Raw genomic sequence first — 15784 nt, forward strand, 5'->3', positions numbered from 1 at the left:
CGCCAATTGGGTCGTCCAAGAGATCGTCAAGGAGTCGTCAAATGGACTGCCCAAGTGGACGAGGGATCGGGTTGTTACACCTCATCCCTTCACTTCTCTATTTCTCGAGGCCATGATGATTCTTCTCCTTGTCCAACTTTGTTGACTTTGACGGAGCACCTTGTCCAACATCTCCCCATGCTGATTTCCAATTATAGATTTTGGGGCATTTGAACGAATTCGATGCTTTTGCTTCTCATTGTGTGTGTTTCATTCTGATTTTAGCCTCGAATTTGGACATTTCCATTCGAACGGGGTATTTTTGCACGGATTTGAGGCATTTGATCGACTTCAATGTAGCTTTGCTTCTGATTTTGTGTTATTGAAATGTTGCGGATTTGGTGTGGATTCAATTCAAATACCTCATTCTTTCGCACTGGTTTGTGTTCTCAATTAGTTTTTGTTGAAGATTTAGTCATGGAATGGTGATGTTTTTCTTCCGTTGGATTGAGAGATTCGCAGATTAGAAAGTATAATTGGGTTTTGTAGTTTCGGATCTCGTCAACTACAGTGATTTTGTGTAATTTTATCAAGGCTCAGGTTTTCCATGTTAGTTTTAGTTCTTGTGATTTATCCACTATTTTATTATGCATTAGGTTCTTATTCATTAGTATTCTTTTGTTATACATGATTTTGGCTAAGGAAAAGTTCTTATTAATTGTTGTGTGTATAGAATGAATGGAATATATTATTGATATAGGTATAATGTAAATAAATTATGTTTTCTTATGTAGTTAATTGGATGAGTATGAATAAATGTGGTAACAGTACATGATGATTGTCTTGGGATGAGCTCTCGTGAGGGTCCTTTTAAATATGATTGATACTAAAATTTATGATTGATACTGTAATTTATATTAGTTTCGACTATATGACTGCATGTTCTTTTAGGAAGTACTTTTAGGGTCATGAGACTGATTGACTGGCCGGTTATCATTTTGTGAATTATCCACCGTTATTTGTTGAGCAAACTCTTTTTATCTATTGTTCTTTACTTTATTTATACTATAATTTAGTTCATGTTCTATGCTTATTAGGTATTGTCTTGCTTCTTATGGATGACATATCTTCATATTAAGATGTTTTATTGGGTCTGTAGATTCATGATGCGTACGTTACAAGTGAGTATGCCTCTCAGGATATGATAGAATGTATGCGAACAAAGTGGACAAGGAGGTAAGATAGACGTATGACACTATCCGGATGTCATAGGAGTGCATTCCCTTATGAGACCTCCTTCATTTGTATAGGGTGATGTTATGAGGATTTCATGTTCCTTGTATTTAGCCTCCTGTTTAAGATGCTATTATTTATTCTGGACAAAATGGTGCATTCTGATGGGATTGCTACTATGATTATTTTTTATAGCAGACGTTGAGAGGATTGTCCTTTAAAAAAATAAATCTCTTGAGTAAAGATTAGGGATGTTTCATTTGGTATCAGAGCAGTCATTCCAAAAGGGGCGGTGTGTGCATGTCATCTCGTCAGGAATTCGACTACTTCTGCCTTCAAGTTTGTAAGATTTATATTGTTATAGTTCTTAACTTAATGTGGTAACTTAGTTATGATATAACTAATACGTTGATATGCATATATGAGACAATGATGAACATGTGTTCGAATGCACAGGTCATGGCGATCCGAAGGAATAATGGAGAGATTGGGGGTCAAAACAGTCAATTTCTCGCAGGGCTTACTGCGTTTATGCAGGAGCAGAACCGCATCCATGGAGAACAGATCCAACAGTTGTTGAGAATCAGGGCAAATGAATAATGCCATAGCTAACCCACAGCCGGTGTGAACCTAGTATACAGATAGTTCAAGGAGCTTGGGCTTACAAAGTTCAAGGGCACTGCAGATCCGATCGCTGCAGAGGAATGGATCTGCTCCTTAGAAACAATTTATGACTTCATGCAACTCATTGATGCGGACAAGGTTAGGTGTGTCATATTCATGCCGTGGGACGACGCTCGGATATGGTGGGAGGGTACACGTTCTACGGTGGATATGACTACTATGACCTGGATAGGCATCAAGGAAGTATTGTATGGGAAATATTTCACCACTGACAACCGAACTCGACTGGCAAACGAATTCCTAGAGCTGCAGCAAGGGGACATGATAGTGGCCGAGTATGTCAGGAAGTTCGAGAGAGGACGATACATTGCACCCATGTTCGCAGGATAATCGACCGAGGAGCTGAAGCACTTCATTGAGGGATTGAGAGCTACTATTCGACATGATCTCAGGTTAAGTCGAGCTATCACGTTCAGAGAGGTAGTGGATCAGGCTATGATGTCAGAAAAGGATCAACACGATATGATTAAGGAAGCGCAGAGTAAGAGAGCGGGATATCAAGGAAGGGACCAACAAGAGTGAAGCAAGAAGAAGCCTGCTCCTGCTCAGTTTCAACCAAAATGGTCGTAGAAACAGTCACAGACATGACATCCACCTCAGGGACCCCAAGAAGTGGATGGTACCACTCCCAAGGTTGAGGACAAAGTTCAATGCCCTAGGTGTGAAAAGGTTCATGCAGGACAGTGTCTGATGGGTTCAGATGTTTGTTATATATGCAAGAACACAGGGTATTTCGTTAGAGAATGCCCTCAGCTCAAAGAGCCAATCAAAGGAAGAGTGTTTGCTATGACACAGGAGCAGATAGATTTAGATTTAGCCATCATCACAAGTATGATTTTTATTACCAACCTACTTGCTCATACATTAATAAATTTTGGATCTACCCACTCTTTTATATCTATGGCCTATATTGCAAAAATGGACATTTCACACGAACTGTACAACAATAGGATGACAAAGAATTGTCAAATGATGATGCAAGATCGAACGGTGTACACAGAACTTATTGTTCTAGGGATGGTGGAATTTGATGTGATTTTAGGAATGAACTGATTGAAACGGCACGAGGCAATCATCAATTGCAAGCAATGGATGGTCAGGCTAAAATTACCTAATGATGAGTCTTTCATATTCAATGCAAACCCCAAACTAAATCTTCTGCATATCATCTCAGCATGCAAAGCTCAACGAATGTTGAGTAAGGGATGTAATAGATTCCTAGTCAATATCACAGTTAATACCAAGATTCGTAGACTAAATTTGGAGGAAGTGGAGATAGTATGAGATTTTTCAGAAGTATTTCCAAATGATATTACGGGATTATCCCCTGTCAGAGAGATGGAGTTTGGGATAGAATTGATTCCTGAAATTACACCAGTGTTTAAAGCACTGTACTGATTGGTGCCTACGAGAATGAAAGAGTTGAAAGAGCAACTGCAAGAGCTACTAGACAAAGGTTTCATCCGACCGAGTGTGTCCCCATGGGGAGCGCCGATGTTTGTTTGTAAAAAGATAGGACTATGCGTCTGTGCATTAACTACCGGGAGTTGAATCAAGTTACAATCAAGAATAAGTACTCATTTCCCAGGATTGATGACCTGTTCGATTAGCTACAAGGAGCAACGGTATTCTCAAAAATTGACTTGAGATCAGGGTACCATCAGATGAAGGTGAAAGAGGTGGACACCTATAAAACGACATTTAGAACTCGATACGGACATTATGAGTTCTTAGTTATGTCGTTTGTACGTGAAATTCAGCAAACTCTGAAGTTGATATATTGATCTACTCTCAAAGTTCATAAGAGTATCATTTACACCTGGCCATAGTGTTGCAAACTCTGAAGGATAGGCGTTTGTACATGAAATTCAGCAAATGTGACTTCTAACAGATTCCATTTCTAGGGCACATAGTTTCAGAGAGAGGTATAGAGGTGGATCCAGTTAAAGTAGAGGCAATCAGGAATTGGGCTATACCGAGGAATGCTATCAAAATCCGAAGCTTCTTAGGGTTGGAGGGTTGCTATTAGAGGTTCATTCAGAATTTCTCCTAGATTGCCTTACCCCTGACATTGTTGACCAAAAAGGGGGTAAAGTATGTATGAACGGACCAATGTGAGAGGTGTTTTGAAGAGCTGAAAGAAACACTAATGACAACACCAGTATTTGCAATCCCAGGCGGTCCTGGACGATTCGTGGTGTACACGGACACTTCCAAGAATGGTTTAGGAGATGTACTGATGCAGAATGGGAAAATAATTGCTTATGCTTTGCGACAGTTGAAAGTGCATGAGCACAACTATTTCACACATGACCTGGAATTGACGGTAGTTTTCTTTGCTCTAAAGATTTGGAGGCATTATCTCTATGGGGAACGTTGTGAGATTTTTACCGACCATAAAAGCTTGAAGTATTTTTTCACACAAAAGGAATTGAATATGAGACAAAGACGATGATTAGAATTGGTGAAGGATTATGACTGTAGTATTAATTATCATCTAGGTAAGGCTAATGTGGTGGCAGACGCTCTGAGTCGCAAGTCCGCGTACTGTCGCAGTTGACCACACAACAACACTTGATATCAGAATTTCAACGGATGAGTTTGGAAGTGTTAGCACCATATGAGCCGAATAGTCTGGCAACACTAACCATTAAATCAAACCTACTAGACCAAATTCGGGTAGAACAAACATCTGATCAGCAATTAATGGAATGGAAAAACAGAGATGAAGCAAAGGGTTGCGCTATTTACTCGACTGTTGATGGGGTTGTGCGATACAAGGGTCGCATCTGGGAGACTGAACTGGATATGCACAACCGTTATCCTAAATTATTTGATAAGTCAAATTTCGAGGATGGAATTTTTATAAGGAGGGGAGAATTGTAAAGTGTCACGAGCGTTAAATAAGGAATTAACTTTAAGCATAAAAATGTAAATTTAGAAGACGTTAAGAGAATAGCTCATAAAACTTCTTAGGATTTTTTTTAAGAATTTTTCATGATTTCAAATGAATTCGTATGATATGTTTTAATGAGATAAATCTGTTAAGTTTAAAGGAAAGCCTGTTTTAACACCCAATTAAGTTAGGAGTTGATGAATGTGATTAGCCCTTCACTCCAAATTCGGATTGAGCTTTCTCGTTTGAATCGGGGTTTCTTGCTTGGCGTTCTTCGTGATGGTTCAATTGTCGGTAGAGTCAAGGATTGATTTGTGATGTTACCTCGTTTCCTCTTGTTGGTTTGAGTTCTCGGATAGGCTCAGATTTAGGTATGGAATGATTGCTAACCTATTGCCTTTGATGTGTTGATTTATCTTGCTATTTATTTCTAGTTTCCAGCCACAGATTTTGGGGCTTTTGAATGAATTCAATGCTGCTATGTTTCGTGCCTGCAATTAAGAGGTATCGGAGAATCTTTTGTTGTTCATGCTTGTTCTGGCCTCACTCCGTGTGTTTCATTTTGATTTTAGCCTCAGATTTGGGCATTTCCACTCGAATGGGGTATTCTTGCACGAAATTGGGGCATTTATTGATCGTGCAGCTGTGATGCTCGGTTTTGTTATTGAAACAGATTTGGTGTGGATTTGTGGAATTAATTTTGTTGCGTTCTGCATTGTGTTCAAGAGGGTTAATTGATTCATGACAACTTTTATTTTGATGACTACGATTTCGATAAATTTATAAATGATGTTGTAGTTTAGTTTTCTGTTTTTGCCTGGTTCTGTTATGGTGTGATCAGTAAGGGTTTTGTTGTGGTATTTTATTCATTAATGGGTAGATCTGGTCTATTTCCATGCTAGTCTTAATTCCTGTGATCTATCCTCTATTTCATTATGCATGAGTTAGGTTCTTATTGGGTCCCCTCGGGGCGGTGCGATGGTTAAGATATGGGGAGTTGCCACATAAGGTCTTGGGGTCGAAACTCGGCGTGACCGAGCATAACCTCCCCCATGTCTTAACCATTTGCACTAATGGCTAGTAGTCACCCGTGATTTACCTCCTCTGTGTTGGCCTAGGGACGGGTTGGCGGAGGCGCTGGAGGCGAGCGAATCGTCTTTTGCCACATGAGTTAGGTTTTTATTCATTAATTATTATGTTATACACGATTTTAGCTAAGGAAAGGTTCTTATGAATTGTTGTGTATACATAATGAATGGAATGTGCTATTGATATAGGTATAATGTAAATAGATTATGTTTTCTTATGTACCTAATTGGATGAGTATGAGCAAATGTGTTAATAGTACGAGATGGGTACCTCGGGATGAGCTCCAGGGAGTGCACTTCCAAACATAACTGATATTGTAATTTATGACTGATACTGTAATTTATTATTGATACTGTAATTTATATTAGCTTCGACTATATGACTGCATGTTCTCCTAGAAAGTACCTCTAGGGTCATGAGACTGATTGACTGGCTCAAATAGTGGTTACTACTTTATGACATATCCACCCTTATTAGCTGAGCAAACTCTTTCATTTATTGTTCTTTACTCTATACTCTAATTTAGTTCATGTTCTATGCTTATTAGCTACTGTCCTACTTCTTATGGATGTCATATCTTCATATTGAGATGTTCTTGCAAGGTTCGTAGACTCATGATGCCTACGTTTCAGGTGAGGACACCTCTCAGGATATGATGGAAGACATGAAGACGGAGTAGACGAGGAGACGAGATGGACGCATGCCACTGTCCGGATATCCTAGGAGTGTAGGATAGACTTGTTTCCTTGTGAGATTTCCTTCATTTGTATAGAGAGATGTTCTGAGGATTTCATGTTCCTTGTATTTAGCCTTCTGTTTGAGATGCTATCGTTTACTTTGGACAAATCGTTTACTTTGGACAAATGGTTCATTCTGATGGGATTGTTACTATGATTATTATTTATAACAGACATTGAGAGGATTGTTCTTTGAAAAAAAAAAAAACTCTTGAGAAAAGACTAGGAATATTTTATGAGTGGTCATGTCCACTATGCAGCCTTTACGGATTGGTGCTGATATGGAGATAAGAAATCCGCTTGGGTGGGAGGCATCAACAACTCTACCAAATTCAGACTTGAAGGGAGGGTTGTGGTCAAGCAAGGGGGCGAGGCGAGAGATTCGATCCTCATCATTTTTGACCCGTTCTAGTGAGCAAAGATGGAGACGGGATGGTGTTAGCTGCCACCCTCCCAATTTTTTAATGCAAGTGTTTAATAACTTTTCTGCCTTCAAATAAAATTAAAAAACAATAAAAGTTAAGAACAAAAAATAATTAAAAAGAGAGACTGAGAAGATTTTTGAACTCTGAAGCAGAAGTCCGATAGCTAGAAGAGGCGATTGAAGAGAGAAGCCCGAAACTTTAAATCAAAATTTCCATCTATATTTCTTAAATTCTTGTAGTTGTAATTTCAATACGGTTGACTATGATAAGATGTTCGAATATGTTCATCACTTCTCGTCTTGATCTTGTGCTCGTTGTTTGAATATATAGTGAAAACTTGAATTAATACTAATGCCACATGCACAATTTCAGGATTTATTTATTATCCGCCTTTTAACCAACTAATCCAATGTTTGCTCTAGTGATCTCCTTCCATTATGAACTTCTCCTTTTGAGATACCTTCCAGCGATGAAGAAATCTCTTATAATATATTTTTACAAGAACATAATAAGAAAATGAATACAAAGTCAATTCGAAAATGACTTTACAATGAAACTTGTTTTGGATTGTTTCTTGTTATTTAAAAATACTTTTTGTTGATCTAAAAATGCCCTAGCATTTCATATCAGAATTTCTAAGAATTAGAACCGAGAATCCTTCTCAAAATCTTCTTTATAAGGTTGTTATTTAGATTGATTTTTACCTAACAATTGATTGACTTCATCAATCGATTATCATTGAATCCGATCATTTAAACTTTTAGAATGATTTTTTTTTATCTTACCAATCGATCACTTGTCTCCAGTTGAATTAGGTAATCGATTCAGGAGGGTTCTCACACCAACAAAATTGACTTTCAGCAACGTATAATTATTCTATCCGTAACATACATTACATATTATATAATTTAAAATTGTTAAAAGTCTTAACACATCAATGTTGCACAATCACGTGTTATAGTTAAGAATATTTGTAACACGCGGCTACACACTGCAGTTAATAGTATATATATATTATATATATTTTGCATAACTCAAAGTTATTAAAAGTCCTAACACATCAACTTTGCATGGTCATGTGTTATAGTTAAGAACATTCGTAACATGCGGCCGCATGCTACGGATATATATATATATTCTTCTCAAAATTAAAAAATAAACATGTCGCATGTCACGTGTTATAGAGGAAGAAATCATGCCACAACCTCAGGCACTCGACATTTACTATTGTGAAGTTAAATGCAAATATAATATTGGAACGGAGGAATAATAGATGAAAGTAATAACACCATCACTAATCAGACTTGAGACTTGGAAAATGAAGCCAATAAAATACTGGTAGCAATGCAATTGACTTATAAGTAGGCTAATTTATCAAAACAAAACAAAACAAAAAAGGATATAGTGCTGTAGGACTGACCTGATTCATTACGTCCTTGATCATATCGTTTTAGCAGATTCAATTTGTCTTTTATCTCCAGTTATTCGAACAATTCTTTTCTTTGAAGGATCACCCTCCGGAAGATGTCGTGGTATCAACTAACATTTGATTAGAAACAAAAGAACGATTATTTATTAGTGCCTCAGTAACAGAAAAAAAAATTACTATAAAGTTTAAGAGCTTTTTGTTCTGAATGATTTTTACCTGGTGGTTCACCATCCCAGATTGCATTTACTACTTTGTAGGAGATTGTCACAGTTTAATATTTAGGACTGTTTAGGCTCATATTATGATTGTCGAACTATGAATCAGTTTCCTGAATATCTGATTGAGCCAATAAAGTGAGAATCCATAACCAACCCCTCTCTCTGAATGAGGCAATGATTATAGCAGTAGAAGCAGATGGGAAAGGAGGAAGACACGAAGATAGGATGAGAGAGGGATAAAAAGAGTGGAAGAATCAGAAGAAGAAAAGAAGAGAAGAGGGTGGTGGAGGAGGCACCCATTTTGCTGGTATTCCAAAACTAATAAGGAGGGAAGATGAAAGTTTAGGAGCAGGGAGTAATCCGAATTCTTTAATTTGCAACCATTAGAGAAAATGCCCACTATTGAAAGAATACATATCATTAGTTCACTACCCTAATACTTTATTTTTCCGAAACATAAATCAACCCATTAGCTTGTCTAAGGGTTTAAAGAAACATTAAAAATATATTAGACATAACATTTTAAGTAGTTGTCCTCACAAGTCTATTAGTTTGCAGCCAGTATTTTATAGCGACCACTTGTTGCAATGAACTTGGCCTGAAAATGATAGGTAACAGAGAGCACCACAAGAACAAAAGTTCAAAAAATAAGTTATATAACACCACCCCATATGACAGTAAAAACAGCTAAAGAGTTTGCATAAACACCTAGGATAAACAATTAATGTAGCTCTCAAAAACTTGAGACCCATGCCCACAGCTAGACCGCAAGCCTAGCCTAGTTAGTAATAGCATGTGGCAACTAACATCGATGCTAAGGTTCACCTAATAAACTTCAACCAAGACCTCACAAAAAAAATTACCATGCTATTTAAATTACCCAGAGCACATGTATTACCAGAGTCTCCTTTGAATAGTAAAGAATGCGAGGTAGACCAAGAATATTGGTTGTCATCCAATCTAAAATTGAATCAACTGAGAATTCATCAGGATACGTACAATGAAATTGTAAGTAAATAATATAGGAAGAGTTTCCAACAAACACAAGTTATATAAAAAATCCATCATCCTCTACAAACTTTTCAATGCAATGAGTATTTGTACAATTAGAAGGCAAGGCAACAAGCGAAGGTACACCTGCAAAAATTATGAATAAAAATGTCAAAACCCTACCCACAAAATTGCTATAAAGAAACTCTTTCAATTTCCTGGCGATCAAACTAGTCAGAGATAGATAAAGATCACTGAACATTATATCCCTATACTCCCTACTCAATGGACAGGTCAACCTGGAATCTTCTAGATTTAAAAAAAAAAAAATCCTACTGTCAATCATAGAGTGCAGAAGCTTGCACATTTTAATTTCTCATTTGTGCTCTAAAAAGGTAAAATAATGCGATGACAAGAAACAAAAATAAAAGACTCCTTAACAGTTTGAGAAAGATACAAGAAAATGTGTCATTTGATCTTTTTAAAGCTGATTGGCTAATCACAACACGCACTCACAAAAGAGCATACAACACACGCACACACATCAAAATTTTAGTAACTTTTTAATTGTTAAAAATCATGTATTTCTAGGTATATTAAAAACTATATCAAACAAAATATAGAAATATAGAAAATTCTGTTATCCTAAAGAAGGTATGATCTGATCCAAATTGGAATTGAGGAGACGGTTATAAATCTAAACCTTAAAAAAAAAAAGAATTTCAATCAACATTTTATTAACAAAAAAAATATAAGTTACAAAAATGTACCATTCTGAAAGTATGGTTTTCCAACGAATGCAGTTTCTACAAGGTAAGAAGACAGTTGAAGATCGCCTAATTCCACCGTACCTATCTCGACAACACCTTCCACCAAAAGAGATGAGAAGCAAATCTTGTAAAATGAGCCAAAGCCTTCGTTTGTAAGCATGTTATTCATCACTATGGCAGCAGACCCCAACCCCAACAGGATCCTAACTTGCAACCCATGGAATCTCCAAAGACGCGGATCTTAAATCTTACCATATATTTGAGATCCACTAACAATTGAAGAACCGGGTGATGATGATGAGTGGGCGGAGGAGTGGCGGAGGAAACTAGATCGCGGGCGACATGGAGGAGTGGCAGAGGAGGCTAGGTCACGGACGATGCGGAGGAGTGGCTGAGGAAGCTAGTCGCAGGCAACTCAGATGAGTGGCGGAGGAGGCTAGGTGCGGGCGACGCAGAGGAGGCTAGATGCGGGCGACACGGATGAGAGTTTTGGCGTAATATGTTTTTCGTGGTTTGGAGGAGGTGGGTACATTTTCATGGATGGTTTTGGTTGATGAGGAGTTTAGGTTGCGGAGGGTTTTGGCAGAGAAGGGTTTGATAAAAATAATTAGGGGTTTGGGTAGGATTTAGGGACTTAATTCTTTTTTTTAATTTTAAAGATTATTAACCGCGTGTATTTTGCACATTGTTAATATTTTAATAATAATTATTCAGTTGTATTTTTACACGTGTCATTTATATAAGTATAATAGTATTAATAATGTACTTTGTAAACTATTAATATTAAACTTTAACAACATTTTATACGTTGTAGAAAAGATTATTAATATCGTACTTTTTTTTATACGTCATCATTTTTATAAATATAATATTATTCACAATGCACTTTATTGGGTGCATCTTAAAAACTATTATTAATAGCACGTCTTAATTGTGCGTCGTTGATGATGCGCTATGGAAAATCATATTTGTTGAAGTGTTTGTTCGCTGATACAATGTCACCAATCGATTGTTGGAACTCACAAATCAATCGGTACTATAGAAAAAGTATTGTAGCAACAAACCCTAAACTTGATATTACAGAAAAATCTTAAACTTTGTGTAGCAACCACCGAAATCACTATAGCAACCCTCTTTTTCAAAGTTGTAGGGTTTGTACCCAACTCTAACTACTATAACAACTCTAGTAATGTAGGCAAACCTAATACCGTAGCAACTCCAAAAATTATTGTAGCAACTTTAATTTTTGAAGTTTAGTGGTTTTTGCATTCATTAGTCGATTGATACGCCTATCAATCAACTAATACTCTCGTTTCGATCTTACCAAGTTGAATTCTCACCATGTCTGGCATTCGATTGACCTCAACCTATCAAGACTTTCTTTGCTCAATATTTGGTCAACTTTGACTTGTCAAGATTTTCCGTTGCCTAGCATCTGATCAACAGTAACCTGCTTTGACTTCATCATTACCTAACATTCGATCAACCTTGACATACTAATACTTCCATCATCATCAAGTGTCTGATCCTCCATGACCCACTCGAACTTTCTATCTCATGTCAACTTTATGTTAGACTTTCAACCACAAAGCTATTGGGATCGTTGGGCCGGCTAGAAGGGGGGTTGATTAACCCTGCAAAAAATAAAATAGAAAATACCCTTCTTGGACTTAAATGAACACTTGCATAAATTAGAATAAAGAGAAAATAGAGGCTCAAGGGATTTACTTGGTTGCAACCGAGGAGATTGTTAATCCAAGAAAATGAAGTGCATTAAATATTCCTTCAGGCGGAGAAGCCTCTTTACAGCAGTGAAAGCACAAAAATAAAGAAGCTAAACAAAAATGGAAAGCACACAAGTGTTGTAAACGAAATTGCTTGTTCATTGTAACTTCTTGGACCAAGGCTATATTTATAGACTTAGTCGGGGCACCTAAAAGGGTTCCAGGCGCCTGGAGGGGGATAAAACTTTATCTCATCCGCAATGGATCGCAGTCAAATACAATCTGGATAGAATCGGGTTCCGGGCGCCTGGAGCCTTAAAGTCAACATGGTTGACTTTTTTCAGTCCGGGGCCTCTGCTCGGTGTTGCTAACCTCGGGTCGGGTCTTCTGCTCCAACTTCGCTCGCTTGGATAATTTCGGCCAACCGAAATATGGCTCACTCGAACCCAATTTCGGCCTTCTCCTCGAAAAGGCTTCCGCTCTGACTTCTTGTCCCTCGAACATCGTGCACGTTATTCTCGTCCATCAGTGTACTCTTCCGCGATGCCTCGTCCCACAGACACACCGAGCCCGTCTGCTCTCTTCCATGTCGTCCTTCTTGCTAGCCGCGTCTTCCGCTCGACTTCCTGTGCTCCTAAATTCCTGCACACTTAGACACAGAGATCAAAAACCATAGGACCTAACCTAACTTGTTTGATCACATCAAAATAAACTTAGGGTTCCAATAATCTCCTCCTTTTTGACGTAAGTAACCCAAGTTAAGTTAGAGTAAATAGACATAAAGTTAAAACAATAAATTTTGTAATAAAGTGTAAAAATTAAAAAATTATTTAATTTGAAAATCTACCTCTCCTAGACTTAATCTTTTCCTTCTCCCCCTTTGATCACATAAAAAAATAGGTTACAATAAAAATCTAAGGGTAACTTTTATAAAACTCTGAAGTTCGAAAATATAATTTTAGAAATATTTTTTAAGTAACTCTCGATGCTCATTTTAGATGAGCTTGCTTCGTGTTCATCTTCCTAATGACTTGCCATTAATGCAAGACCGGAGAAAGCCTCAACTTCTGATTCGGACGACGTATCGTCCCACGTCACCTTTAGTGTCTTGTACTTGTTCGTTTGAATGTTCTTCTTTCCTTTGTCCTTGTCCTTGTACGTTAGCTTGGGGCAGTTGTCTTTGACGTGCCCTTCTTCATTGCAATGGTAGCATCTAATCATCCTTTTCTTTTTATCCTATGGATGATTAGTTTTTCTAGATTTACATAACTTTTTAAAACATCTTACCATCATTACCATTTCCTCGTCGTAGAGAGAAGATTTTGACTCATGTTCGTCTCTTGTTACCTTGAGGGCTATGTTGTGCTTCGACTCCTTCGTACCTGCACATCTCGATTCATGCACTTTAAACGTCGAAAACAATTCTTCTAAGGTAATAGATTCTAAGTCCTTAGAGATATAGAAGACATCTATTAGTGATGCCCATTTTGTATTCCTAGGGAATGCATTAAGAACGTACCTTAGCGAATCTCGGTTACTTACCTTTTCTCCAAGATTCGAAAGTCCGGTGATGAGCTCCTTAGTCCTCAAGTGAAGATGTGCAATCGTTTCATCTTCTTCAAGCCGTAGGTTCGTCAGCTGGTTGCGGAGTAAGTCTTGTCTCGCGAGCTTAGCCTTGGGCGTCCCTTCGTGTAGCTCAAGGAACTTCTCCCAAAGCTCATTTGCTGAGTTATAGGTGCCGATCTGGTTGACTTCTTGTGGCGGAAGGATGCTCAGCAGATGGAATTCTGCTTTGCTGTTTGCCATGTAGTCGACCTACTTTTTCTTCGTCCACTGGTATTCTTCCTTACCTTCGGGTGCTACAAAATTGAACTTCATTATTAAAAGTAATTCAAAGTCAGTTTTAAAGAATACATGCATTAGCTTTTCCCAGCTAGCAAACTCCTCCTCGAACTTCGGCGAGTATCTGCTCGGTCCAGCCATCGTCTTTGCTTCGATCGACGATTAGTCCTCCTGAAGCGTCTTGGCTCTGATACCACTTATTGGGACTGTTGGGCCGGCCAGAAGGGGGGTTGAATAACCCTGCAAAAAATAAAACAGAAAATACCCTTCTCGGACTTAAATAAACACTTGCATAAATTAGAATAAATAGAAAATAGAGGCTCAAGGGATTTACTTGGTTACAACCGAGGAGGTTGTTAATCCAAGTAAATGAAGTGCACTAAATACTCCTTCAGGCGGAGAAGCCTCTTTACAGCAGTAAAAGCACAAAAATGAAGAGGCTAAACAAAAATGGAAAGTGCACAAGTGTTGTAAACGAAATTGTTTGTTCATTGTAGCTTCTTGGACCAAGGCTATATTTATAGCCTTGGTCGGGGTGCCTGGAAGGATTCCAGGCGCTTGGTGGGGGATAAAACTTTATCCCCTCCGCAGCAGATCATGGTCAAACGCGATCTGGATAGAATCAGGTTTCAGGTGCTCAAAGCCTTAAAGTCAACATGATTGACTTTTTTCAGTCCGGGCCCTCTGCTTTGGTGTTGCTCGCCTCAGTCCGGGTCTTCCACTCCGGCTCCTCTCGCTTGGGTGATTTCGACCAACCGAAATAAGGCTCACCCGAACCTAATTTCGGCCTTCTCCTCGAGCAGGCTTCCGCTCCAGCTTCTCGTCCCTCGAACATTGGGCAAGTTCTTCTCATCCACCAGTATACTCTTTCGCGGCGCCTCGTCCCTCAGATGCACTGAGCCCGTCAGCTCTCTCCCGTGTCGTCCTTCTCGCTAGCCGCTGTTGGAACCCCAAGGTTGTTTTGGTATGATCAACAAGTTAAGTTAGGTCCTGTGTGTTTCTAACCTTGTGTCTAAGTGTGCAAGAGCTTAGGAGCACAGGTAGTCGAGCGGAAGACGCAGCTAGCGAGAAGGACGGCAGTCCGAGGGACGAGGTGCTGTGGAATAGTACACCGGCAAACGAGAAGGAGGTGTGCGGTGGTTCCAAGGGACGAAAGCCGGAGCGGAAGATTGCTCGGGGAGCAAGAGACGCAGCTAGCGAGAAGGACGACACGTAGTGCGTTCGAGGGATGAACACTGCGGATGAGTACGCCGGCGGACGAGAAGGGAACACGCGGCGATTCCGAGGGACGAGAAGCCGGAGGGAAGCCCGCTCGAGAAGACCGGAACTTGAGTTCGGGTGAGCCCTATTCCCGATAGCAGAGATCACCCAATCAAGTGGATCCGGAGCAGAGGACCCGAACGAAAGTCAACCAGAGTTAACTCAGCATCCGAGGCGCCCGGAACTATCCGGGGCACCCGGACCAGTCCGGGGCGCCCGGAAGTCAGTTTTTGACCAGATCGAGCTTTGACTCGATCTGAACGTTAGTGGATAAAATTTATCCTCCCAGGACGCCCAAAACCCTTCCAAGCGCCCCGATCAAGGCTATAAATATAGCCTTGGTCCAGAAGCTTGAAATCAACTCAGAAATTTACATTCCAAACACTTGTACGCTTCTGTTCTAGTTTAGCTTCTGTCTTTTGTGCTTTTACTGGTGTAAGAGGCTTCTCCGCCTGAACGAGATTGATAGTGCGATCATCTTTCTTGGATTAACAACCACCCCGGTTGT

The 15784-nt window shown here is 39.1% G+C and overlaps 2 long non-coding RNA genes across 3 annotated transcripts; one reads left to right on the forward strand and one right to left on the reverse strand.

Moving 5' to 3' along the window:
- Positions 1 to 1139: 1139 nt before the first annotated feature.
- LOC122001938 lies at positions 1140 to 2798 on the forward strand. Its single transcript, XR_006117529.1, has 2 exons — positions 1140 to 1555; positions 1669 to 2798. It is a non-coding gene; the product is annotated as an uncharacterized LOC122001938 (long non-coding RNA).
- Positions 2799 to 8680: 5882 nt separating this feature from the next.
- On the reverse strand, positions 8681 to 11021 carry LOC122001939. 2 transcript variants are annotated; one of them, XR_006117530.1, is made up of 2 exons: positions 10532 to 11021; positions 8681 to 9827 (listed from the first exon to the last, which is right to left on the reverse strand). It is a non-coding gene; the product is annotated as an uncharacterized LOC122001939 (long non-coding RNA). The 2 variants fall into 2 exon arrangements; XR_006117531.1 differs by having other exon boundaries at positions 10451 to 11021.
- Positions 11022 to 15784: the final 4763 nt, after the last annotated feature.

Source organism: Zingiber officinale, chromosome 7A (genome assembly GCF_018446385.1).
Source record: "Zingiber officinale cultivar Zhangliang chromosome 7A, Zo_v1.1, whole genome shotgun sequence".
Taxonomy (NCBI): Eukaryota; Viridiplantae; Streptophyta; class Magnoliopsida; order Zingiberales; family Zingiberaceae; genus Zingiber; species Zingiber officinale.